The following is a 25,352-nucleotide window of genomic DNA, read 5'->3' as shown; positions in this document are numbered from 1 at the left end:
TGGACGAACAATGAGAACGAATATTTTGGACGATTAACGTCACCGTGTGATGCGATGCAGTATTTTCAAACGTGTCTATTACGATTATTTTTCACCATCGTAATGGCGGATGATACTTCCACTTACATATATGTATGTATATTGATAAACAAATTGAGCAAAATGGCGAAGTATGAAAACGGTCGGATAAGAAGCAAAATTTTTCCTTAATAGTAATCATAAGTGAAAGTAAGAAGAGGTTAGTAAAAATTTAGCACCGTTTAAAAAACTGCACATTGTTGTTGTGACGTATGCACTTTGTATCTACATACAAGTGTCAGTCGATAGTCTGCGCGTGCGCATTGTCTGTGTATCCTGTATATACATACATACATATGCAGATTTTATTTTTAAGGGATATTCAGACAATAAAATTTCTTCCATATATGTATGTATGTACATGCATATGTATACATATACGATTATTGTAATACTAGTGTTGTACCCGATGACATATCATCGCATGTGTGTTGGCATATTAAATTATTAAATAAAAATAAATAAAAGAAATGTATCGTCGGTCATGTGTTCGATCCCCACGCGGTCGAATTTTTTTCAAATACCTGAATTTAAATATATTTAATTTAATATTTATATTCAATTGTTTAATATGAAAAAAAGGCAAAAACTACCTACCTACCTACATGTAAACAATATAAAACAACAATATAAAAATTAATTAAATAAATTTTCAATTGGTGGTAAATTCTCTGCCAAGTGGAAACATTAGTTGCGATCAGTATATATGTATAGGAGTTTTTTTCTATTTTTATTGTAATCGCATATACGTTTTGTTGGATGTGTTTTAGCTGTGACGTACATATGTATGTCGAATCGAAACGACTATTATGGTACGGCGAGTGTTATCTCATACAGACACCAGACACACAGAATAGCGATATTATACATATATATGATATGTATTTATATTTTAATAATACTTGCACAGAGTGAGTAAATAGCAATCAATTTTATATAAACAGCGGATCATAATACAGGCCAATGAGACTTGTTTAGGGACAAGATTGGGTTTCGATTCACTAGCGGGAAAATATCAAGACACAATATAGAGGGAAACGAAAATATGGGATAGGACGATGTCGTAAGTACATAAAAAGTAACGACAAAATATATTGATGTGAAATCGATTAAATTGGCGAAGGCGATCACACGTTATTCGTTTGAGGTGTGATTCGATCGAACGAGGAGGCACCCTGTGGACAAATGCGTCAAAGGAACCACTATAATCTGAGGGGTGTGAGGAAATACCCTCTAGCGTGACACGTGTTATATGGACGTACATATTATATTCGTGTGTCTATTATTACCGCCGCACAAAATTGACAAAGGCAAAAGAGAGAGAGAGAGAGAGGAAATGCCGTTTAGGAACGGGGCTGGTGGTGAAAATCTTGCGAAGGTAACGGAAACAACAATGGCGAAGATCGTGCACAAAAAAAGAAGGGTGTCTTCGCTGATTGGGGGTGATGACATTAATTCTAGTATATTGCTGATTGCAGCAAAAGAAAAGCGAAAAAAATCCGCCAAAGAAATGAAACCTTAAAAGTATAAAAATAGATGTGAAGATGATATTTCACGTTGAATTTTCAGGTATATCAAATGGCATTTCCGTAAAGTGGAAATTTTATATGCAACAAAGCGCAAAAAAGTAAAATAAGTTATCGATGACATCCCAATAGATATGTACATCCTGTATGAAAAGAATAAGAAAACAATATGATATAATGTCCTAGCTTTTAAAAATAAAATCGTTCATTAAAACTCAATTGCTTCAATAACGATATATTCATTCCAAACTATCAAGAATACTAGTAGGTACTAATGTTGTGTACTTTGATTCAACGGGTGGCTTTTTCATTATGGAAATATTATACAAAATCAGCTAAATTGCCCTATAATCCTCGAACTAAAACTTTGTATGCAAAATATTTTTACAAGCTTATTTTAGTATTCAGATACTAGCCGGTGTTGTATCTGAATACTAAAATAAAAGCTCTTAAAAACGTATGTACATAGATTAGCAGTCAATAAAAATGTGTCCACTAATTTTTCGTTCGAATCGGGTATACGGTTTTTGTTGCGCTTTGGGATCCTTCAATGCCGTTTTATTTTGCTGGGATCCTTCAATGCCCTTTTATTTTTATTTTTCTTTGTGATCCATCAATGCTCTGGAATCCTTCAATGCCCTCTTCTATTATACATATATTAGCCAGTTTCGCCGTAACTTCTAGCTCGTTAACATCATTAGCGGTACTATTTCCGAAAAATATGTCAAAATACGCAAAATTTACTTCAGCGCAAAAGGTCGAAATTTTGGCTTTGGCATTAAAACACGTCAGTTGGCGGACTATCACTAATCGGGTAAGATGCAGTAGGATGTACGTAATTAATTGCATAAAAAGGGGATCAAATTTTTCGACTATACAACGAAAGAAAGTGTCAGCAAAACCAAGAAAGACCAAGATCGATAAGAAGAGAGTTGGTACTGGAAAATGGATCTAATATTGTATGTATGTAAATATTGAAACTTCAGTTCAGTTCAAAAATTCCCAAAATACACACACTAACAAAACACACAGTGTGTGTCTTTTAGCCTTTGAAAATGAAAATTTCTAAAAACATCAAAATAACATTTATTTGAATTAAACCTTCATTTTTCATTAAACTAAATGATTTTAATGATTACAAACTGTATAAAAACACGTAAGTGGACACATTTTTTTATCGCTATTGTTCATACATACATTATATATGTATGTACATTAGGTTCTAATAATACGATGAGATAGTATGTAAATACATATTCAAAAATTTTGGTGGACCTTTGATGAAAACTTTGGATTTTAATCCCAGACAAACGCATACATATAACTAACACAAATAAGCATTTATGTAAATTATTGTATTATTTTATAAATTATTTTTTTTTTGTTGCTCAGTGTAATCAGTATAAAGTCAGCTTTCAAATAAGATTCGAACTACAACTCAGCGCAGAAATTTCCAAGTGCGCATTAGCGTTTGAATAAAAAAATAAAGTATGGGAAAAAGAAGGAAATCGCATTATGCATCCGAGCGAGCGTTCGATTGATTTCGAATTGCGGTCCGCATATTTCTTTAGGTGTGAAGTCGCACGTGAAAAAACCGGGATTATTTCCAACGAGAGCCGAAACTCTGTTCACGCCGAAAAGCCTCCAACCTTAAAAGCCTCGGGAAAGGGCACATGTCATCCGATTATTGGACTGAGTGAGTGTTTCCGGCTTTAAAGAAAGAAAAACCTCAAAATTCGATGATAGACAGCGGGCGATCACAAAAAGATGCACACAATGTTCAAAGTACACATACGAGTATGTATTATACCTATATGGATATGTATATATGTATGTGCATACAAAGTTATATACATATTTACGTAAACACCTACGTTGTTGTGAATAACTTGCGAAGAATGACGCACGTTCTCCACTGAATTTCCCGATGTACATAAGATAAAGCACGTAACGACACACAGAGAATATTCTTTTGGGGTCCTGGAAAAGGGCACTGTCCTTAATTAAAGCACAAGGACAACGTAGAAATAACTAATGGAAAATTGGCTCGTACACGAAACGTTCAATTAAATTTTGGTAAAAAGGATCAACGTCGAAGCTAAGCCGTGCTTTATATCCGATTACGAATGAATTTTTTCCTAAAATTCTATACAAGTTTTTGCAATTCTGTTTTTTTTTTATTATTCGAAGAAGGGAGAAAATAGAGTAGTACACGTATTTCAACTTATGAAATGTTGAAATGCGGACGTCTTTCGTAGCCGTAGCGCATATCACGTTCGCGTAGAAAAGACGTACATAAGTTGAAATTGATTCTTCTCCCCTGTTGAGAATAATAAACACTAACGGTCGTATTGCCTTTTAGGCGAAATGTTCCCAAATTTCGATTCCGAAAACTTTTCACGTGATCAAAGCAGATTTCATATACAAAAACTAAGGAAATAAAATTTCTGTAAATAAATTCCGATATACATATACATATGTATGTAAGTACTAATTGATATTATATTTAACAATATGTAGTGTTGTACCCGATAAAATATCATCGCATGGGTGTTGACATATTAAGTTATTAAATAAAAAAAATTAAAAGAAATGTGTCTAAAGAAATTTAAAGAAAAGATTTCTTTATCAGTTCCGGTTCCAGATTCCTTTTTCAGTTCCGATTTCCAATTCCGATTTCCGGTTCCAATTTCAGTTCGGATTCCCTTATACAGGATGTTGTGAAACTAAGTGCAAAGCCTTAAAGGGTTGATAGCTCATATCATTTAGAACAGAGCATCGCAACCTGGTGGCTGCGGCCCTTTTAGTACCGTAAGCACCACTTTGATCTAACGCATGCGAGCGTGATCGCGAGTGAGGGAGAAAACCGATGTTAGTTAACGTTTTGTCACCTATGTATGTATGTATGTAGGGACTAGCTAGCGACCGCCGATAAAGTACATATGTATGTACGTAACTGACAAACTCTACGAGTCGTAAACAACGTATTCCGCAAATACCAAAAGGTTGCGTGACTCTGATTTAAAACATTTTGAGTCACATCATACCTCAATACAAGTCTTGTGCTTTTTTTTTAATTTCATTTTTAAAGATTTTTAGTAAAAACGGGATCTTTATCTTCCAAAGAGTGCAGCCCCGTGCCTTAATAACGATATTTCCCTGTTTACATCTTGAGAAGATCCAAGGAGCTTCTTGAGCTCTTTTACACAAAAAAATAACAGCTAATTAGAAAAATATAAAAATCTTTTCAAACCATGAAGTAAGAGATGACACTCAAAATTACCACCACAAAAGTGATGGTAACCACGATGAAAGTGACCACGAAAGCGAAAGTGAAAGAACTCTAGCATAGAGGTTGTGATCGAGAAATCTTGTGTCGAGATTTCTCGAGAATTCTCGAGAAATTTTGATTCTCGTTTCTCGAGAATATTTTATTGTGAAATTTCAAGATTCTCATTTCTCGAGAATATTTCATTACGAAAATTCGAGATTCTTGTTTCTCAAGAAATCGTTTATTAAATTTATCGCTTCACGTTTTTGTTCAATAAACTAACTAATTTATATACTTATTAACTCGTAAATAATTTTGTGTAGGTATTTTAATATGTATATAAGGTCATCGGTCATCATATATGTATGTACATACATATACAGATGTTACAGCGAAATCACACCATATTTAAGTTACATAAAATCTAATTAAGCATAAAAGGAAGTTAGATAGGGATAATAATAAGCAAGAATACAATCTAGTAAATAAGGAAATTAAGAAGAGAATAGTCAGGGATGTCAGGGATTTTAACAGCAAGCTAATAGAAAATACCATTAAGAATAACCGTAGCCTGAAAAAGTGCAAACAAGATCTTTTCTTAGGCAAAAACCAAATGATCGCAATCAGATCAGAGAGCGGAGTAATAATTAGGAATAGAGAAGAGATCATAGACAGAGTTTATACGTTCTATGCAAAACTTTACGGGAACAACAACGGTCAATTTCCCGCTCCGGATTCGACACACGGCCAAAGGGTTCCTGCAGTATTGCCTAGCGAAGTAGAGGCCGCGCTAAAAACTGCAAAAAACGGTAAAACCCCAGGGGAAGATAATATTCCCATTGACTTACTAAAATGTGGCGGCCCCCCCCTAATTAATATCTTAGCTAGGCTTTTCAGCAAATGCATCCAGAACCAAGCTATACCAGAAGGATGGAATAACGCAACTATCATTTTAATACACAAAAAAGGCGACAAAAGCGATATCAAGAACTACCGACCCATTAGTTTACTTTCAGCGGTCTACAAGCTCTTCACGAAGGTTATTACAGAAAGGCTGAAGAATATCCTCGACGAGAACCAACCTATAGAGCAGGCAGGGTTTAGGGCAAATTTCAGCACAATGGACCACCTCCAAGTAGTTGGCGAACTAATCGAGCGCGCCAACGAATATCAACGGCCATTGTGCCTAGGTTTCGTCGATTATGAGAAAGCCTTCGATACAGTTAGTCATAATGCAGTACTTAACGCTCTACAAACACAGGGAGTGCCGGAACCCTATGTGGGACTGTTAGCTGCAATATATAAGAATGCCACAGCTTCGGTTAAAATTTTTTCAGGTACAGATAGATTTAGCATAGGAAAAGGAGTAAGACAAGGAGATACAATCTCGCCCAAGTTATTCAATGCGGTGCTTGAGGGAGTTTTCAGGAACTTGGATTGGGATACAGCCGGAGTAAGCATCAATGGTCGCTTTTTGAGTCACCTTCGGTTCGCAGACGATATAGTCTTAGTAGCTCGTGATTCAGCTGACCTACTTATCAGACTAACACAGCTGGACAGGGAAAGTAGAAAAGTAGGATTAAAAATTAACGTAGATAAGACTAAACTAATGTTCAATAGTTATTGCATGCCTGATAGCATCCCCTTAGATGATAAACCAGTAGAAGTAGTAAATAGTTATTTATATTTAGGTCAAATAATCGACATGTCTGGTAGTAAAAATGAAGAGATAAAGAGACGTATGAAATTAGGATGGAGTGCATTTGGACGGATGAATGCTGTTTTTAAATCAAAAATGCCACTCTGCCTGAAGAAAAGGATCTTTGATCAATGCGTTTTGCCAGTGATGACGTATGGATGTGAAACTTGGACACTGAACGCCAAGATGCTAAATAAAATCCAATGCACTCAAAGAAGTATGGAACGCTGTATGCTTGGCATAACGAGGAAAGACAGAAAGCGGAACACGTGGGTGAGAAATATGACAAGGGTAGTGGACATAGTGGATAGAGTGAAGAGATTGAAATGGCAATGGGCGGGTCACGTAGCTAGGAGGATGGACGAAAGGTGGACAAAAGAAGTGCTTGAATGGTACCCGAGAGAAGGCAAAAGAGTAAAAGGAAGACCGCAAGGAAGATGGGTGAATGAAATTAGGAAAATGTGCGGAATGAGATGGATGAGTGTTGCGCAAAACAGAGATGAGTGGAAGCGTGTTGGAGAGGCCTTCATCCAGCAGTGGATGGCGAATGGCTGTAAATGATGATGTATGTCACAGTGAAATTATTACAGCAGTGAAAATATATTTTCACTGACATTTCAGTGAAATTATAACCAGTTACATTTTCAGGGTTGGTTTTATTCATTTAAGATTCGGTTGTTGGGGTTGGTATAATTTAAGGGTTAGATTAGGTTAGGTTACGTTAGGGTTGGCCCTATTCATTTAAGATTGGGTTGTTAGGGGTGATAGTACGTTGTAAATTAATTGTTTGATACATTTTCACTGCTTGAATTGGTGAAAATATATTTTCACTTGAAATATGCTTTCGCTGTAACATATACATATACTAGTCACTAATGGGAAAGTAGTGGGTTATGATTTCACTAAAACGCCAGTGAAAATATATTTTCACTGACAATACGACCCCACTGTAACACACATAAGAGATGCTTGATTTATTATTTATGTATTTGTGTATTGGTTTCTGACATATTAAATTTAAGGTCAGTATTTAAATATGCATACATAGATGGTCGGAATTTTTATTATTTGGCCGGTATGTCCAGTATTTTTATTTTAAATCAGTATGTTATCTTTTGGTCACAAAAACACGGCCAAAGCCGGGTGGCAACACTGGGAATTTTATAAAATTCTTTGTAACATACTGTTATTTTTACTACTGTATATTTTTGTTTTTTTTTCTTTTCATGTCTTATTTTATAATATTTTTACTTTATCTCTGTACGTAGTAACAATGGATGAAGTTTTATGATCATGCAAAAATTCGAACTCGAGATTTTTTTAAATATGATTGCACTTTTTTGTGTTCAATATTCTTTTGTATTTCTCTATATCTTTCTATCGTCATGTCTTTAATAAAGTTATGAACCCCTAATATAATATATATATATATATTTAGTCTTCTGATTTTGTATGTTTTCGATTTTATATGCTAAAAAAATCGATTCACTATATTAAAAAAAAAATTTTCGAGAATTCTCGAGAATCTCGAGAAACAAAAAAGAAAATCTCGATTTCTCGAGATTCAAATATTCCGAAAAAACGAGATTCTTAAATCTCGAGATTCAAATATTCCGAGAAAATGAGATTCTCGAATCTCGAGAATCATGAATAGTCGAGAAATCACAACCTCTACTCTAGCATACATTAATAACATTTGAACATAAACAATAAATAATTTTAACAAAATTTTGTTTTATTTGATATTGGAAGTTAAAATTAAAGAAAAGGTTCTACAAAAAAGGACACAGCAGGTTGGCATAGGCTAGGTAGGCTAGGTAGGACCAAGTATATGAATACAAACGAGTCAACATTCTGGCATTATTCCATAACGACCCAAAAGTATTCGAATCGGAACATTATGAGACGCATAACGTCACCGATAATGGCAGATAACGATGCACTTGAGTACAAAGTGTTGCGCATAACTGACAAAACCGCGCGAAATTCAAGTAAGTTCACATATTATATATAACAAAAACCCAAAAAAATGCTACTATATTTATTTTTCTGCCATAATATTTATTTAAAAAGGAGGCATAACGTACAATACAATCTACTCGATGGTGGTTTATCAAACTCAATCAAGATAAATCATCGCCATTAAGCTTATAAGAGTGTAATACGTAATGGAAGGGGAAGGGATAAAAGCACTTGAACAAATTAAAGAAACTACAATAAAAAATAGGGGTAGGCACGGGCTCGGTCGGGTTTGCTAGCGAACGATCACAATTACATGTTGCATAATAAATGCAACGATTTGTAGTCGTGTCTAAAATCAGCACTTCAGGGTGGAAGCTTCGTTTTTCCAACCCCTAGATCGAGAGAGCAAAAAGTGAAGAGGGAGAACGCTCGGAAGGAAATTCTCATATTTTCTCATTACGTCGGAATATGCAATGTATACATAGAAAGTATATACAAATTGTGCGCATTCGTTACTTCTGAGAGGGGTCGCAATTTTAAATCTTCATTAATTTTCAACTTAATAAAAATGCAAATTTAGCGCTCGAAACTTGAGCAAAATATTAATAATATCCTCGAGCGAAAAAATTCTATTCATTTCGAAGTAATGAAAATATTATTCACAAAAGTACCCAAAGTTCGGGTTATACCAAAATTTTCGACGGTTGCGTTGATAACAAATATCGATCAAACAAAGTATATTATTACATTTTGAGTCTATAGACTACCTAATTTCTTTGGACCGGGCAGAATGGGGTGGGAGAAAACGCATAATACACGGGCTATTAACTTTTTGTGGTATATTTCCCACTATGTTAGACAGAAAATCAGACATATTAAGCATCGGTACATTTAAAATAATTTAACCGAGACAACATTAAAATTGGAATAATTAAAAAATTCAATTAATTGAATTTTTTTCAGAAAACGTTTTCGAAGTACATCTTACATGATATATATTTTTGCTTTACCTACATTTATAGATTTAATATTAATAGAAGAAATTTGTCTACAGATTGAGTACCATACTTCTATTATTTAATTTCATATATTGTTATCCTATTACCGATGAAAAATTTATAATAAATCATATAGAGTATAAGTATTAGCCCCCCATCAAAAAGTTTGATAATTTTCCAACATTTGAAGAGGCTGTGTAAACTGAAATTTGATATGCTTGAAAGCTCTTGAGCCGGCGAACGAGCTATCCGAAATCCCAAATACAAAAAGAAGACTTTCGCTCGCTCAACAAAAACATCCGACGAGATACAAGAAGAGCCGCGAGTAATTTCAATTTCAACAGGTGGATATTCGCTCGGCACCCACAACGTGAATCGGAAATATTACATTAATTTCAATGCGATGAAAGAAGCCTGTTTGGAGTGAAAAATATTATAAGCCCACACACACACACAATATAAAAACGCCATACTCGGGCGAAGAGAGCTTTAAGCTTGAACACAACACCGAACAAGCTATGGAAGAATAGCGTACGAGGCGAAAGCTCATTCAAAGTGAATTTCTTTTTCTAAGAGCTTTCCGAGCTGACAGTGTGAATTATTGCATACAAAGGAGAGAAATATTCCAGGAAAATTTATTAGAAATTTTGATGTCTAAAAAGCAGCCGTACCTCACCACAAGGGTAAGCCGATTACGGCGATAAACCAAAAGATCCTAAAACGATTAAACGCGCGTAATTAATAGTTACTATAATAAATCGCATTAAAATCTTCTACAAAAGCCAACGTCGCTAAAGAAGATGTATTCATTAAACTGGATTAATTTTGACCATTATATAAAGGCTCACCCGTGTTATGTTCGCGAATAATCTGAAATAGAATATACATATTATACGGGTCTACCCCACGGGATGCACGAAAAACCAAATATCGGAAGGCAAAGATCGAAAATCGAAAGATCAAAAAAAAATGGTGCATGGTAAACGGCGCACATTAATACGGGAGGAAAAGCCTATTCCTCTTGTTCCTGTTGTATCCTGCTCGCGCAAATTAAGTGAGTATGTACGTGAATATGTACCGTTTACCATGCACCCTTTTTTATCTTTCGTTGGTCTATCATTTAGGTATGTAAATAAATATTGATTGCATATTCAGTAGATTCAGATTTCATTGCCTTTGAGAGGATTTGATAGTTAAATATATTAGTACCTAGAATGTTAACGAATAAACCTTTAAATTATAGCATATATATAAACAAGTATTTTGTAAATAAATAAATAAAGATATGAAACTTTTAAAGAAGTTATATTTTCGTTGCTATGATATTAAATGATAATTTGTAGTCTTGAACAGCAGTTTAGCGACTATTCGATATTAAATTTAATACAAACCAAAGTGTAAGTATATATTTTGATACTTTCGTGTAAGTATAAGCAGGGGTGACTCGTGGCATTAAAGACAGGTAGGGCACGAGGAGGTCAAAACCACGTCCCCTAAAACTTAATACATTTTTAATAACATTTTACGCAAGAAAAATGTTTTTTTATTTAAATAATCGATTCCGTTCATTATGAGTTATAAAAATGTAAGTATTGACATATTTTGATTGCCAATAAAATATAAATATAGTTAAAATGTTGAAAAACGTTGATGGTGTCATGTATTTTTCGAATCGTATAGAAAATATGGGTCTACGTGACGAGACAGAATGTTAAATTACAGAAAACACAAATATCGGAAGGCAAAGATCGAAAATCGAAAGATCTTAAGTCGAAAGATAAAAAAAGGGTGCATGGTAAACGGTACATATTCACGTATGTACATACTCACTTAATTTGCGCGAACAGGATACAACAGGAACAAGAGGAACAGGCTTTTCCTCCCGTATTAATGTGCGCGCGCAGAATGTGTTCCTGCTCGCGCAAATTAAGTGAGTATGTACCGTTTACCATGCACCCTTTTTTTTTTGATCTTTCGACTTAAGATCTTTCGATTTTCGATCTTTGCCTTCCGATATTTGGTTTTTCGTGCATTTCACATTCGATCCCGTGAGGTGCACCCGTATTTTACATATAATGCAGGTATGTATGTATATCGTAAATCAAAACAACGTACCATAGTTTAAGGCTGTTTGTAGCTCCCCAATCCCCACCCCAAGTTTAATAAGGGGTTGCATGTGCGAATAATGCAACTTTGAATTGCCGAAGACGTTCTAACGTCTAGCCGATTCGCATTTATCGTTCGCCCATGTAGAGGTTAAAAGCAATTGGCCTCAACTATGAGCTACGATACTATACCATACGAACATCTGTATGTATGTATATTTTAAATGCTAATAGTTGTAAATAAAGCTCAGAAGATGTATATTTCACCGAGATCATACCGCGCGATATGTAGATAATAAGTGTAATATTGATAATTATATTTTTGAAAAATAATCAATCTACATATTTTCAATACGCAGAGATGATTTGGGAGATTCTAAGTAGAATCTGTCCCAACTCGATCCACCCAATACTTCCCCCTACCATACTTTAGGATACTTATTGTCAAAAATTAAATGCATTCTAATTCACACCACCAACCTCAACTGTCCATTTTTGTAACTCCTTGCGTGGACTGCGATATAAATTTAAAATACATCACTTTTCTTTTTTCTACTACTTTTTAGTGCTTGTAGTAATTATTTATTAATCTCTATTTACTGAGCGAAGCCGGGTAGCACTACTAGTAATTAAATAAACAAATAAGCTTTTTCATTAATTTCCTAATTAAAAGTACAATAAAATAATGTATTCCAAGGAATCGGGTATTTGGCCCCTGTGGCCCGATCTACAAAATTTTTGTAGACCCTTGCACTAGTGAACAAAATAACAGCAAGGATTCAATACATAATTCCTAACAAATTTTGATTTGTATAAATAAAATTTAGTTTTTTCCATTTTCATTTTACATAATTGCACGACTGTTTTAATTACGACCCTTGCAGGTACATAGATGGACTAAGCTTAATGCAAGATGAAAGTGACCTTTCACACTATAATCTTTACAAAAAATAAGTCCTTACAATTTAAGGCCTAATGCTTTTAACAAGACCTTTTTAATGTAAGTATTATTTTTTTTATTTAAACGACCCTTTCCCTGTGGCCATTTTCTGGATCTACTAGCTCACATTTAATTTTGGATTCATATGTACATAGAAATTAAAAATAACAGTAATAATCTCATTTCATTTTCATTACTAACTTATTTATGTATATCTAAAATATGTAAGTTGTAAATGGACTTTTACCATACTTGATATTAGATCGAATAGTCATGGTAAAGTGTGAGTGGATGAGGATCCGACATACGTTGAGACGATATCGGATTCTTATGTATATTAATTACATGAACATATGTATGTACTGTCTAAAGTCTCTAAACTGAAGTTAAACATTCGATTAGTCTTGTTTTTATTACAATTATAATTATACGACACGAATATAACGGCGTTAAACATGAAACATCCATTAGACATTCGTACCGAACAGGCAGTAAAATCTATTTATTTGCTTATTTATTGCGTACGCATAACGACCCCGTCGAGAATACGCGCAAAAATACACCGGGTTGGGACTGTTAATACGTATGTACATATACATATATGTAAGTATATCCCGGTTGCAAAACCCTGAATGTCTTCCAGATAAAAAAACAGCATTATTTCCGGAAAAACGTTGAGCGTGAAAATCGAAAAGAGACAGCATTTGTCGCCGGAAAGTCACGATATGGAAAAATCCATACGAACTTTTCATGTATGTATAAGCTGTAGTATTTTTAGGTTCGCAAATGCACGTAGCGGCAATGTATACATTATATATGTACACATATAAAAACAAATATACATACAAATGTATATTTCGCCTAGAGGTTCAGTTGCAATGTATGTAGTTATACATATATAAATAACCAGCAGCGTAGACTAGTGGCTATCATATTATGTTTTGGGCAGAGTGGTCACTAGTTCGAGTCCCACAGTGGTCACTAGTCCTGCTGTTGGTCAGTGACCTTGGTTTGTGACACCAGGTCAATCGTTTCCTTCGTCGAGAGTTTTCCAATTTTTCTGATTTTCATTGAAACGGTTCCTGTAAATTGGCATTTCCTTTATAATCTCAAGTTATTCAGCATCTTGAGGTTCGCCAATTTCTATAATAAAATGCCGCTAAAATTTCTCCATATATGTCTCTTTGGATGATATTTATATGAATTCGCATTGTATAAAAATGCTTGAATTGTATTACTGTATTATTACACTCGTCGCTTTGGAGCGATCTGTAAAGGCGAGTGTACATGTTCGATTGAAATAAAATAATATATTCACATGTGTATGCAGTGCCGGCCTTACAAACTATAGCGCCCTCGGACAATTTTTTTCTAAACGCCCCTAGAAAAAATATTAAAAAATGGGTTATCATTCTCCTTTTTCCGGGCTTGGGACGGGCAGAAAAGTGGTTAACAAGGTTTCCCAACCCCACTGGTGGAGTTAAAAATAAATAAATACAAATGTTTAAACTTAGAACGTAGAGGCGCCTTAAGTGCTCTGATCTAAATTTTTGTAGCGCCTTTGGCGCTCTAATTTTAAATTTTGAATCGCCTTCGGCGCATTAAGCGGCACTCTAACTTACTCGGCGCCCTTGGGCGCCGCCCGATCCAGCCCCCCCTAAAACCGGCACTGTGTGTATGTGTGTATAGGTATAATACATACATACATATGACATACATAATATAAAGAGCAGGTCGTTGGGGATGTTTCATTTTGCGAGTCCGAGATAGATATAAGGGCTAATTTAAGGGGGTGGGCGTCGTGCGACCCTTGTAATTAATTCTTGCTTTGTTGTGGTTCGCTAAGAGAATCCAGCAAAGTCCGCGACCGAAAGTCGGGTTCTTTTCTGTTCAAAGGATCGCATCATAACGAGGATAAAACGTTCCAGGATTGATGGAATCAAGAATTTATTTAATTACGGTGAGAAAACCGTAAATGAAAATCAGTTTAATTGACACGTCCTCAAAGACTAGACAATTTAGAAAAATCTTGTACAAAATATTGGAGAAAATTATACTGGAACTATCAATTAAAAAATAATTCTTTTGATATTTTTAAAGCCTTTTATTGTTCATAAGTTATATTTACAATACATCTTAAGGATATTCTAATACATATTTACATATATAAAATAACAGTTACCGTCCAATGTCCATTATCCATTATTTTTTACACATTTTTATTGTTGGTATTTATAATGTTTGTCTTATTTTAATGTTAGTGTTTGAAGCATTATAGTAGAAAAATACTCAAAAACCTATTTGCAATTTTTATAAAATGTTCATAATACATTTTATGTTAGATAATATGTTATATCTTATAAAACTCTAAATTCGGTGATCTACAGAAAATTGTACTTTGGTAATCTGTGTCCATACGTGAAAAGAAAAAACATTATAATCATCGAGACCTCACTAATTTAAATTTGCATATGATCGCAGTTCTGCTAAACACTTTCATTACTGTGTTAAAAAAATCCACTAGCTACTGTGGTGGACTGTGCCGCACCAAGCGTCCAGTTAAAAATGTGTTTTTAAGTTAAAATAATGCAAAATCTGCGAGGTTAATTATTGTAATTACCTATAAAATCATTTTATCATGTATGTAAGGTCGAATAATATAAAATAAGCGCAAGGAATGAAAGAAACAACGGCTGAAGCAAAGCCGTCCAAGGCGGATATCATTCTCAAACTGGCCGTTGAGCGCGGCGCGTATTGAATTCGCTCTCTCTCTCTCGCATATAGACTAGTGGTTAGCATGTAATGCTTTGAACAGAATGGTCACGGGTTCGAGTCCCGCTGGCTGCTGCTGGCCAGACATTGATTTGTGACTCCAGGTCGATCGTTTTCTATCAGAGTTTGCCAATTTTTCTGATATATTCATCGAAACGGTTACTGCAAAATTGGCATTCTCTCCCATATTTCTCTCGCAAATTTTGAGATATTTGAGATAGTTAGTATAAAAAATGCTTCAAAAAAATTGTCCATAGATGTCTCTATGGATGATTATCGTATAAAAAAATTTGTATTGTATAAATGCTTATTGACCGTATTATATAAAAATGCTTGCAATGCACTTCGCAATGTTTGACCATATATGTCATGTATAATGTAAAAAGATATAATAATTATGTACTAATATATAATATGGCGTGTTTCTTGATCTGTATAGTACACTCGTCACATTGGAGCGATCCGTAAGACCAATGTACATGATTAATTGAATAACAAAAAGTATATGTATGTAAATATGTATATGTGAGGCACGAGTAAATGGGGCTTCCCGCAAAAATAATTATTTCTGTTGATATTGATCAATATTTTTATTATTTCGTAATAACATAATTCGAATCATGGGGGGTTTTCATTAGGAATACATAAAATGTGAAAACCCTGTACTCAGTATATTTGGAGAAATAAAATAAAATATGTCCTGGTCACTCGCTATCCATCACAGTGCGACAAGTGATAATGGAACTACGTTAATCACAGAACACGTCCAAGGAATTACTTATAATATTCGCCAAAACTGAATTTAATTTAGAACTTAATACATTTATAGAAATATAATGCAATCGATTTTATATTTGTACACATACATATGTATACGTAATATCTTCAGAAGACATAAAAAAAAGAAAAATGTGAGAGAAGCTACATACATATGTATGATGAAAATATCCTTCTGATTGATAAACAAAATTGAACACAACTTAAGAATAGCAAAATTATTTCTATATTAACATATGTACATATGTATGTACATACATACATATGGGTGACGTTCATAGATTGGGAACATTGATTAAAATACCGTTTACATGAGACAGGTAACTCACAATGACTCATAATTTTATGTATAATATTTATATCTCAATATGAAGAACGAACATAAAAGTCAACACATTTTTACATACCTTTCATAAAGTTCATTACTTAATTCTTTGCAGAAGGAGGATATTGAAAAAGTGAGTGCTAAGAGAATCAACAAGCGTTGAAAATCGCATGTATGTACATACATACATGCAGAAAAGTGCAAATCTGGCGAAAGCTAGCACCGTGCACTCCTTCAATACTCGGGGGTGCCGTCATGTAGAAAACTGCCAGCGAACGCATATGCAAATGACATAATTTGCATGAAAAGATATTTGCAACACGCAAAGCGATCTCAAATCGTCCCGATAAAAAAAAAAACTAGAAATTATTAAAATTCGACCACTGAATCGCGTCGGACCGGAAAGGAAGTGGTCAACTCTGCGTGTAAAAAAATATATTACGACTGGAGGGTGGATTAGCGGTCAAAAGGGGTGGAGAGTGACTCGTTGAAAAGGACGCTCGTTATATGAGGTCACTCGACAACTTCCTACCAAATCAATATTTGGGAACATTAGTGTGACGCCGCATATATTTACAATAAACAGTATATATATACCTAATAGTACCTAAATAGATATTAAATATAAAAAATATTTGCAAACAAGGAAGAAAAAAACATCTTTATGTAAATATGGGCATATTTTTTTAATAGTTAGTTAAATTGACGGTTTTATTAAATATTACTTATTAAATACTTCAATTACATATCATTCAATACCAATGTTTTACTAGTTGACATTCAACGCGTGGTTTTGTAAAAGTGATGGGTAATATTTGGGGTAGCGACCTGCTTTTTTACAGGGCTATGGAGTCGATAAAAAACACGAATCCGACTGATTTAAAAAAATTTTAAATGAAAAATTGTATTTTTTTTTTTGGATAATATTCAAATATCTATTATTCTAGGGGCGATAACTATTGCAGTGGCGCATACATATATGTACACATGTATGTACATATGGTGAGCTGTAAAATACATACACACATACATACATATGTATATGTATGTGATATAAAAAATCATTAATTTTTTAATTTTTTTTTGTCTGGATACATACTTACACGAAACTAATAAAATGTACGCATTTGGCGAAACGGCCTTGCCAAATATCGACCCTCTCCTCATTTTTGCCTAAACATAAGAAAAAGACAAAAATATAAACTGTGTCCCAGATCTGCATACACATACATATTTATTTTATTTTTCACATTTGTAGATATATAGCAGGAATGCCTGACAGGAGACCCAAATTCGCCTTCCCAGACAATTAATTTCAAGCATTGCAGCATTTTTATTACATAAATCACTGTATTTCGAGAGGCTGAAGAACACGAAATAAACAATTATTATATTAATTAATGAAACCTTAAGACATCTATGGATTTAGACTTATACATAATTTTTTACATATTGTGCATAAATCAAATTCAGATATTTGCGACAGATGACTTTTGCCAATTTGAGGAACCGTTTCAACAAAGAAAATCAGATAAATTGGCAAACTCTGATAAGAAACGATCGACTTGGGAGTCACAAATATCCAAGTCTAAACAACAGTATTAAAGATTAGCACGGGATCGAACCCAGTAATCTCTCGGTGGTAAACATAAACGCAACCACCGATCCATACTGCTGGCTAATATGTGTGTATTGGGTATTGGAGAGACAATCTCGTCGCAAAAATAGTCCTCACACGTTCGATAATATTTCAATATCCACTTTCACACAAATTAAGTGAAATATAAATATTAGTCTGAGTCACTCGATTTTTAACTGCATAGCTCTAAGAATAAGTCACATTTACATACATGGGTCAAAACGGAATTAGTAGAAATTTTGATCTACATATAATCAGAGGAAATATCTCATTCTATACTCAATTCTATATTATTAGTCAATAAAATATTATTTTTAATTCGACACTTATGGCCGAACACAATTAGTGTTCAGGGACCGCGATGGATATGAAAACGGCAAACAGTAAATACATATACATATTAAAATTGTATTTTATTTTACAAAAATATGTTGGTAAATTTTCACCTTTTGGATATATTTTATAACTGGCCAATTTATAAAATACATCTAAATTATGCACCTAGATTTGCACGCCAAAAAAGTTGAAAAATAATCCCTTTCAAGGGCTGCCTTTCAAAAATCATCTACAATATGTATGATAAAAGTGAGAATACTCTGAGATTTAATACTATTACTTTTCACTTTAAAGCTACCAAATTTGGCGGTTTTAAAGAGAAAACCATAGGTTGTCATGGCAGATAAATAATCAAACATTAATTTACATATACATATGTATGCATACACCTGGTCTCTTGATTTAAGCGGTAAACATACGTTCCATGAAAAACTGTGTTTTTGTTTTCAGTCATCATTTTTCCGTCATTTTTATAAGCCTCATATCAAGTTGCTTTTTTAATTTTTCATACATACATACATATGATATGAATTCAAAGAAATCGTTCATTTTACAAAACCGTATTAGATTAAATCCGCCAACATTTTCAGTACATATGTATTTAATTTAATTTTAAGTCAATATTTCTAAAATCAAGCATATCAATGTTATATAAATATAAAAATAGATAAAATATTTATGAAAAGTATATATACATAGTATAGTACATACATATGTACTAACATATTCAGTTGTGTAGATTATTGTGCGCATTTATTTATATGTATATTATGCGGTTCGGTGATTATTCCGCACAAAGCGATCTCGCACACGTCACTAAAATCACGGAACATCTGGCATCAAGACTCGTAACCACTGAACTATCTTACCATCGAGAACTCAGAGAAAGTGCCAGATATTCCATATTTTCATGGCAACGAATGCCGTGTGCGCAATCGCAATGTGCGAAATAATCCATTTACCATATTATACATACATATGTACGTCATACATACATACGTCACAGCCCCAGTATACATTTCGTACGTACATACATGAACATACTAGTTTGTTCATACAAGAACTAACCTGGCCAATTATATTGTACAATCCAACGATAAAATATTATCCAATATATAATTTCGAAAGAGACTTTGTAACTGTGTAAAGTTTAGGTGGGAGCATCGAAAACAAATCAAAATCGATTCAAATAAATTTAATAAAAAAACAAATAAATGTTTATTATTATTACATTAGCCATGTTCAAGTGGTTTATATTATACAAAAACCGAGCGAAGCCGGGTAAAACCACTAGTAAAATAATAAGAGACAAATAGGCAAGTCACTAGCTCCGATACATGAAATAGAAATAGCTCCGATACATGAAGAAATAGCTCCGATACATGAAGAAACAGCTCCGATACATGAAGAAATAGCTCCGATACATGAAATAGAAAAAGGAACACTCTGGTGTGGCGTGACAAAGCTAGACTAGGAGACACAATCTAATGGAATGGACACTGAACTACATATTATACAGATATACGTTTAATGTTATTTGAATTCAACTAAATGATAGTTACTTTTCAGAATATCCACGAAATTAAACACATCATTAATCGAGGCTACACACGAACGAGCGTAATTGTGCAAATCGATAATCGCTGATCAATCAGCCACCTGAAAGCGAACCAGATTAGGACGTCGCAAAACTTGGTCGCAGATACGAATTGACCGAAAGTACATACATACGTATTTGTACTTAATTGTCATCAAGGAATACGCGTGGACGTGTCCGACGTATCCTTTTTTCAAATGAAAAAAAGTACGTCAATTTTCAATGCAACCAAAGAGTTACATACTGTTTGGAATAATGCTTGGACATTGCAGAGGTGTGCAAAGGAGGGGAGGTGGGGGGAGGGTGACGTGCGTGGAGTCGACCAGAGTCGAGTCGAGTCGAGTCGAGTGGTGTGGTGTGTGGTGTGTGGTGTGTGGTGTGTGGTGTGGTGTGGTGTGGCAGTAAATAATCAATATCTCGGATCGAAGCGCGAGAGGAGAGGTGGGGCGGGGAGGAGGGGGGAGGGCGCAGCGCCCACGCAGAGCGCGCGCCCCCGATGAAAACGTCAAAAAAATCAATACCGTGTACAGTAGCGTATGACGTGCAGAGTAGAGTGGCTGATTGGCTGCTGCAGAGCAGCGGGGGGAGGGGGGTGGCGAGCGACTCCCCACGACACCGACACCGACACCGACACCGACACCGACAGACAGCGCAAAGCGCACAGCGCGACAGACGGCGCACGACTGCGACTGCGACTGCGAAAGTGATTGCGATCACGATCGCACGGCACCGAACGGCGAACGATTACGACGAGCATGAACGGCGAACGAGTGCGCCGACTCGCTCATAATACGACCTTATACGGCCAGCGTTTCATCTCCGCGAATGCATTATAAATTGTAGCGATACGGTGCAAACGATCGAAAAGCGCCCGACAGACTGAACCACAGATTAACGACACGTGTATCTTATGCGTGTGCACTGCTCGCACTTTCACTAAGCGAAATCTACCCGAAGTCCCTACATACCTACCCTGTATACGTTCTGTGCTTCTGATACTTTTCTTCCGAATTTTTCCTTATTAAATTGTTAAAAACTCGCCAGAAAGATCCAACTCAATTTTAATAAATACCATTTTAATAATTGCAACTGTGCACATCGAAAGGTTACTCGTCATCTATAGTGCAATCTATCATTCGTGAAGTCGAGAATTTCGTTGAAAGCAGCCATCCAGTTAATCTGTGGTTCAATCTGTCTGGCGCTTTTCGATCGTTTACACCAAGCCCATACAAACTTCATCGATTCACGAGTGGCCGTGTGAATCGATTTTCTTAGCATATAAAAATGAAACATACACAAATCAGAAGACTACATATATGTAATTATATTAGGGGTTTATAACTTTATTAATGAAATGACGATAGAAAAATATAGAGAGATACAATAGAATATTGAATAGAAAAAAAGTGAAATTATATTTTAAAAAATATTATAAAATAAGGCATGAAAAGAAGAATATACAATGGTAATTTAAAATAGTAAACAAGCTAAGAAGAGGTATGTTAAAATAACAGTATGTTACAAAGAATTTTATAAAATTCCTAGTGTAGCCACCCGGCTTTGGCCATGTTTTTGTGACCAAAAGATAACATACTGATTTAAAATAAAAATACTGGATATACCGGACAAATAATGAAAATTCTGACCATCTATGCATATTTAAAATAATAAATCAAGCATCTCTTATGTGTGTTACAGTGGGGTCGAATTGTTAGTGAAAATATATTTTCACTGGCGTTTTAGTGAAATCATAACCGACTACTTTCCCATTAATGACTAGTATATGTTACAGTGAAAGCATATTTAAGTGAAAATATATTTTCACTAGTAAAAATATATTTTCACCAATTCAAGCAGTGAAAATGTATCAAACAACTAATTTACAACGTACTACAACCTCTAACAACCCAATCTTAAATTAATAGGGCCAACCCTAACGTAATTTAACCCTTAAATAATACCAACCCTAACAACCTAATCTTAAAGGAATAAAACCAACCCTAAAAAAGTGTCAATGAAAATATATTTTCACTGTTGATATATGTAATTACATATGTATGTAACTTAAATATGATGCGATTTCGCTGTGACATGTGCATATGTACATATGCACATATGTATATGATAACTGAATAATAACTTTCCGGACAAATAATAAAAATACTGACCATCTAAACACATTAAAATACTTACACAAAATTATTTACGATTTAATAAGTATATAAATCAGTTATTTTATTAAACAAAAACGTGTAGTGATAAATTTAAAATATTCTCGATATTTCGATAAAATATTCTCGAGAAATGAGAATCTCGAAATTTCACAATAAAATATTCTCAAGAAACGAGAATCAAAATTTCTCGATCACAACCTCTACTCTACATGTAGCCAGTGGCGGACTGGCCATACAAGCGAACATGCCCGATGGCATGTGGGCCCCACTATCTGTTAGAAAATATGGGCCCCCAGTAAAATTAAATAACTTTTTAACTATTTAACGTGTGTAAAAATTTATAGGATATTGCACTTTGGGACCTAAAGTTTGGGTATTTCAACAAAATAAATTTCTTACGATATACACAAACAACTAATACCTGCTTTAACAGCCCAAGGATCGGTTAACTTTTTTTATTAGGCTCGAAATGTAAGTTTCAACATTTGCGTGGGCCCTTGCTGATGCATTCTATTTACGTAGGACAGGGGTTAAAAAGAAATATACAATGTAATTTATGGATCTATTTTGCTTTTGCCATTTTTCTTGTACTTAAATTTGTTTTTTCCCATTTTTGAAAATTTTATTTTTTTTACCCTTGATTTTTAGCGTGATGTAAAGAAGAAAATGTTGTTATATGGGGGGGGGACAAATTTTTTTAACCCTGGGTGGGCCCCCTTTGACTCCTGGCATGCACTAATTTCAGTCCCAGTCTGCCACTGCGTGTAGCCATAATCTTTTGGATTTTCTCGATTGTTCTTCTTCCTCGCATTTCAAAGATACTGTAATAGCGTCCGTTTCGTCCATTTTGCTCCGAGATATCGAACGAATGATTGACAGATCGCTCGGTTGTCATATAGTGCGGTCAGACCTTTACCTCGATTGTTGCCGCTGCCTTTACTTATTTTATCTCTAAAGGAAGGTGAGCATTCGTACTGAATTTTGGGTATCTATCGGGATTTTTTTCACTTAGAAAGGTCAAAAATGTTGTGTCCCACTACTCTGTCCGCACCCCTGAACGTATTAAGCTGAAAATTTATATTTCCATCCTTTATGTACTAACTTAGAGCTGGTAGGGTTTTGGTCAGAATTCGTAAACCGGAAGTAGTATTTTTTTTAAAAACAATATTTCATTATTTTTTCATTATTTTATTTTGACCTTTTAAATTGTTTTAAGCTTCTTGATATTTATTGTGTATAATAAAAATAGTGGTTTTAAGTAAAAATAAAAAAAAAATTACTTAATTTAATGAACCGGAAGTGGGATTTTTTTCACTTAGAAAGGTCAAAAATGTTGTGCCCACTACTCTGTCCGCACCCCTGAATGTATTAAGCTGAGAATTTATATTTCTATTTTTTATGTACTAACTTAGAGCTGGTAGGGTTTTGGTCAGAAATCATAAACTGGAAGTAGTATTTTTTTAAAAACAATATTTCATTATTTTTTCGTTATTTTATTTTGACCTTTTGAATTGTTTTAAGCTTCTTGATATTTATTGTGTATAATAAAAATAGTGGTTTTAAGTAAAAATAAAAAAATATTACTTAATTTAATGAACCGGAAGTGGGATTTTTTTCCTCGTAGAAAGGTCAAAAATGTTGTGCCCACTACTCTGTCCACACCCCTGAACGTATTAAGCTGAAAATTTATATTTATATCCTTTATGTACTAACTTAGAGCTGGTAGGGTTTTGGTCAGAATTCGTAAACCGGAAGTAGTATTTTTTTTTAAAACAATATTTCATTATTTTATTTTATCCTTTAAAATTATTTTTATTTTCTTGATATTTAATGAGTATAATACTGATAGTGATTTTAGTAATAAAAAAAATTTGAACACAATCAGACAACCGGAAGTAGAACTTCTGTTTTGAGCAAGTTTCCATACATTTGCGCTCAATTTGTATCGCTATCATAGTCATCAGTTCAATATCTAATTTTGTTTTGTAACCTTCTTATATTCCTCAAATACATAGATAAAGTCATGGGTTGGTCACACCCGAATTTTTTCCCATGTAACGCGGTGGAACGGCGTCCCGGCACCTTTTTTCTCAGCATTTTTTATGTTTCAAACGAATATTCTATATAATATAATTTAAATATAATCTTTTCTAATAAAAAAAACTTGACAAAAGTGAGTTCCGGCACCTTTTTTTTTAAAAAAAAGCCCTGTATATATGTATGTACATATATACATAAATACAATAATAAATATTATATGTTTTCGCTTTTATTTTCCTGGCTCTTGAATTAAAAACTAAAAAAATCATCAGAACTGAATTCTAAGATGCCATTGAAGCACTTCCATTAAAAACTAATGACTAGAACCCGGATAACCAAGGTGCCATTCATTGTTCAAATGTTGTAAATGCATTGTTAAAGGTTTGCCGAACCTTTTTTTACAAAACATTTACAACAATTGAACAAAAAGCGGCACCTTGGTTATCCGGGCACTACTAATGACAGTTTGTGTTATGTGCGAACGCTTCATCGAACTATGAAGAGTGTACTCGGAGGCCAACGTGCATGTATAACGAATCACTACAATGTCAAAATCTTTCACACAAATTGAGTAAAACAATACAGTTATCACTTCGTTTCAATTTCCTATTGAAAATTTTAGTTTAATGCTACATTTACACGAGGCCAATTGTTAAAACATTCCACTAAGCCATGCAAATATTGGCTTCATATATTGTCTCGGAACGCCTATGTATACGAGGCCAATATTGGATTAGCTTAGTGCAGAGTTTCCCAAACTATGTTCCGCTGAACCTAAATAGATGTTCCGCGACAATTTGGAAAGGTTCTATACACTGCAACACATTTAAAGATCTTCTACTTTGTCACAAATATGATAAAAGTATTGAAGAAGATTTACTAATGTGCTAATATTTAAATGGACAAACTACAGGAGAAGATATATTCAACTGTATTAATGATCACAATACAAACAAATCAAGAGATAGGTTAAGATAAGTGTATTGATAAGAGTAGGAAATATGAAAGGTGTTGCATCACGTATCCAGAAAGTAGCTACAAGAGCCAGCAGCAGTCATTGTATTTTGCATAGGTAAGCACTGGTGACTAAAAAATTTTCCACAAATTTAAAAA

The 25,352-nt window shown here is 34.2% G+C and overlaps 1 protein-coding gene across 30 annotated transcripts in view; it reads right to left on the bottom strand.

Annotated features, from left to right (window-relative positions):
* Positions 1-20,906, bottom strand: part of LOC143911524 (uncharacterized) — a 126,770-nt gene extending 105,864 nt beyond the window's left edge. For 9 of the 30 annotated variants that reach the window (XM_077430428.1, XM_077430536.1, XM_077430610.1 and 6 more), the window contains exon 1: positions 20,547-20,906. The gene's annotated coding sequence lies outside the window, so the exon portion shown is untranslated. The remainder of the gene's footprint in view (positions 1-20,546) is intronic. The other 21 variants (XM_077430587.1, XM_077430448.1, XM_077430594.1 and 18 more) reach the window with 4 other exon arrangements.
* Between the last annotated feature and the right edge of the window lie 4,446 nt (positions 20,907-25,352).

The sequence above is a fragment of the Arctopsyche grandis genome, chromosome 1 (assembly GCF_051622035.1).
Source record: "Arctopsyche grandis isolate Sample6627 chromosome 1, ASM5162203v2, whole genome shotgun sequence".
Lineage (NCBI taxonomy): Eukaryota > Metazoa > Arthropoda > Insecta > Trichoptera > Hydropsychidae > Arctopsyche > Arctopsyche grandis.
The sequence above is the reverse complement of the archived record's forward strand: the minus strand, read 5'-3'. Positions and strand labels throughout refer to the sequence as shown.